General features: G+C 33.8%; 1 long non-coding RNA gene across 1 annotated transcript; it reads right to left on the bottom strand.

Annotated features, from left to right (window-relative positions):
• Positions 1 to 736: 736 nt before the first annotated feature.
• Positions 737 to 3,495, bottom strand: LOC127832003 (uncharacterized). Its single transcript, XR_008026612.1, has 6 exons — positions 3,154 to 3,495; positions 2,375 to 2,573; positions 1,811 to 1,939; positions 1,623 to 1,643; positions 1,352 to 1,434; positions 737 to 928 (listed from the first exon to the last, which is right to left on the bottom strand). It is a non-coding gene; the product is annotated as an uncharacterized LOC127832003 (long non-coding RNA).
• Between the last annotated feature and the right edge of the window lie 481 nt (positions 3,496 to 3,976).

Below are 3,976 nucleotides of genomic sequence, written 5' to 3' on the forward strand. Positions count from 1 at the left end.
TCAGTATTTTCATTTTCTGATGATTCAGAAGAATATTGTTCATCTGTCGTGTAAATCACAAGATCAAAAATTATATATAGTTTCTAATATAACAATAATGGAAACAACCGAAGCACACCAAATAAATATGCAGTTAGTGCATTGAAATTGAAAAATTAGAAGTAGCCAATGTAAACCTTACTGAGCACAAAATGAGTGTAGACTTTACATTCCACCTTACCTGGTCGTCTCCGATTAAAAAGAATTGCATTGCATAACACAAGTATATTTCAGAAAAATGTTTGTAATTCTTTTTATCACTTCAGGTTATCAAGTTCGGTAATGAGCCCATTAAATGAACTGAAAATGCGACATACCTTCAATACATTCGTCGTCAACATCAATATCGTCTAGCGAATTGACAGAATTTATGGTAATTTGTCCACTTTCCATCACCATGAGCAGCTTGCTGACTTTGGCAACCTGCATGGTTCCATCTGGTAATCTGTAGAATTCTCTATGTACCCGAATGTCGTGACCAAGAAATTTAGCTAGAATGTCTAATTCATTTTCAGTCAAGTTAAAAAGCTGAGTCATTGTGGCAATATGTTTCCTTAACTTTGTAGAACGAAGCCTTTCCGGATGTTCAGCTCCACAGTCAATTGCAATCGAACGTAATGCATCTGTCCCACGAATATGCGATGATGCAGATTTTGTTGCGAAAAGATATTTACTTTTGAAACAGTTTGTTAGAGAATTTCTGCTGCGTATCAGGAGGTCGATATTTTCTTTCACCTGCCTTAGAAACAGTACTGCAGATATTCGACCTCGTTTTGCAATAATCTCTGTACGGTAAAAATAACGGCACAGGTCTTTTTCCAGTTTTGTTAAACATCCATCTTATTCTCCATCGTCATTTGTCAATTTGTGGCAGCGTATAAGTCTTATACTGAAAATTAAAATTAATGATATTACACTTCTTGGATAAGCGATAATTAACGTTTTTGTGATTATGATGAAGTCGATGTTTATAGACTACAGTGGTTAATACACATGCTCACCAGTTTCATTGACAGGTGTTAAATTCTAAATTCTTTGTGTATATGAAGATTTTGCAAGACAAGTAGTTCAAAGTAACTACAACTGGTAAACAATATTTCATTCTTTTAAAATTCGCATAACGTGTGCTATAACATGTTAATATAATGATCATCGACGTACGTGTTATATTAAGCCCAAATACCAATTAGCATCACCCGGAATAAATATTGGCACAATATAATTTAAGGCAAAATTACGCCCATTTCACTGAAGACTAAACCAAACCAGAAAATACGCCTTAGTAGCTTCGACATAGTGAAATATTACAAACCGTCTCATCGACTTCTTCCGTGTGTACGGATGTTGTTTTTCCTGGTTCCTGGCTGTCCGTAGATCTAGTAGTCATTGTGTTGCCTATTCAAAACAACAATACAAATGGTATAACACATAATCTAGTCAGAGTTAAAAAGTTCGTTATTCATGAAACCATTTAGTACAACACATTGACATTAATTCCTTGTACAACAATGACAATAATTTCATGATGTTCATAATATGTATTTAGGCATGTGTAGTAATAACAAAATCACTGTGAAACATACCCTTTTTTGTTCCGTGCATTTCTGAAAATGCAAAAAACAAATACACATTATCAGACAGAACGCATTTCAAGTAGAGCTTGACGACGTTCAATGATAAACCATTTTAATTCACGGCTAAAAGGTATTTAACCAGAAAATACGCCTTAGTAAGGCAAAATTACGCCCATTTCACTGAAGACAAAACCAACCAGAAAATACGCCTTAGTAGCTTCGACCTTGCGAAATATTACAAACCGTCTCATTGACTTCTTCCGTGTGTATGGATGTTGTTTGTCCTGGTTCCTGGCTGTCCGTAGATCTAGTAGTCATTGTGTTGCCTATTCAAAACAACAATAAAAATTGGTATTACACATAATCTAGTCAGTGTTAGAAAGTTCGTTAGTTATGAAACCATTAAGTACAACGCATTTGTATTAATGCATGTGTAGTAATAACAAATCACTGTAAAACATACCCATTTTTTGCTCCGTGCATTTCTGAAAATTCAAATAACAATTACACAATTACACATTATCAGCATTAAAGTAGAGCTTGACGACGTTCAATGATTAAACATTTTAATTCACGGCAAAAAGATATTTGACTATCTGTTTTTAAAATGAACAACTCATGAATGAACATGAATGTAATCATAAAACTGATTTGCTATATTTATAAAATTAATAATTCAAAAGACATTTAAAGCTAATTTAAAATGTGATAAATATCAGTGATAAATCCATCATAGATGACATCTTAACAATAGAATGTACCTTTTTCCATGGAAGTGTTGGTACTCCATAATCATATCGGAGTTCCTCGCCAATTGCAATGTCTCTGTCGGCGATAGTGCATAGATGGGGAGTTTGGTTGACTTCAACTATTTTCATTACACAATTTTGTTTTGCGTCTCCATTTTCGGCATCATTTATCATTCGACCCTCATGAAATATATCGTTGGTAGCGTCAATGCTGAATAAGACATTTAAATAAACACTTCTGATGCTTTAAACTAAAATAACGCGCATGCCATATTTAATTATTATGGTGAAAAAAACTAAAGATAAGTCTTCTTCTAATGGCGTAATTTAAACGTTTGATGTGCAAAGTAAAGATAACTTGTAGTTACCAGCAAGATTTGTCTCTGTATTTAAAAAGTACATGAAGCTGCCTTGACCCTCTTTTTCATACTCCTTTTCTAATTGTCGTGCATGCTTTACTCGTGTTATCATATCTCCTTTGTATTCGAGAAGAAAGTCTCCTTTTTAAAAAGGCTTAGTGGCAAATACTCCTTCGCCTGAAATATTTATATTTGTAGACATTTTATATTAATAATCATTTTGGTCATATAATTGAAGGCTAGATATAGGCGCCAATAGTGTTTTATTCATAAAAAATCAATAAATCTTTATGCTACTTCCATATATCTGCCCAGTATTAAGTAACCCAATAGTCCATGTTTGTTTTCTTCTTTTTAATGGAAAGGGGCTACGATATTCTTTTATAATTTCTTAACGACCTTAAACATAACCATATACAAAAATATTTGTACCTATGACATCATCTACGGTTTTTACTTCAAAACCTGGTGGATCAACGTAATTCTGGCAGTACGTTCTTGCGAGATCAAGGGGACTTGGCCCCTTTTGGCTACTAAATGTTAAAATGGAAATGTCGATGAGAAAAACTACAAGAGTTGTCAGAAGACAGCGCGCTCGACTATTCAAGTTCTTGATAGTATAAAGTAAGCCACCATGGGGAAATTGTTCATATTCAATAAGGTCAAGGTACTATAGTCATATTCTAACTGGAAGAGGACCATAATTGAAACATATTGATCGCTTATGTTTTAAAGAAGTGGTACATTATAGACGATTCTGAGTTCAGGTATGTTTTCCACAATCTATTGAACATTTGTAAAGACATAAAACATACTAATAAGAGTGTATTTCAAGTTTGATAGCAATAGCTTGGGTGGGATGGTTGGACGGTCTTAAGAAAAAAAATGTTTTTTTTAACGTGTTAAAAAAAATAAGGAAAACAAAAACTCTTTTTTTTTGGAGGGGGGGGGGAGGATTTCTAGGGTGGGGCGTGTGGGATGGTTTGGGTTAAGTCCATTGTGGTATATCAGGTAAGCGTTGTTTTGTCAAAGTATGAATCAAATCTGATCCTAAATAAAGAAGTTATGGCAATTTAATCAAAATTTATTAATTTGACCTTCAGATTCAAGGTCAAAGGTCAAGGTAAAATTCAACTTGCCAGGTGCAGTACCCTCATGATGGTAAGAAAGTATTTGAAGTTTGAAAGCAATAGCCTTGATACTTTTGAAGTAAAGTCGATGTAAACACAAAATTTAACAAAATATTCAAAGTTAC

The sequence above is a fragment of the Dreissena polymorpha genome, chromosome 5 (assembly GCF_020536995.1).
Source record: "Dreissena polymorpha isolate Duluth1 chromosome 5, UMN_Dpol_1.0, whole genome shotgun sequence".
NCBI lineage: Eukaryota > Metazoa > Mollusca > Bivalvia > Myida > Dreissenidae > Dreissena > Dreissena polymorpha.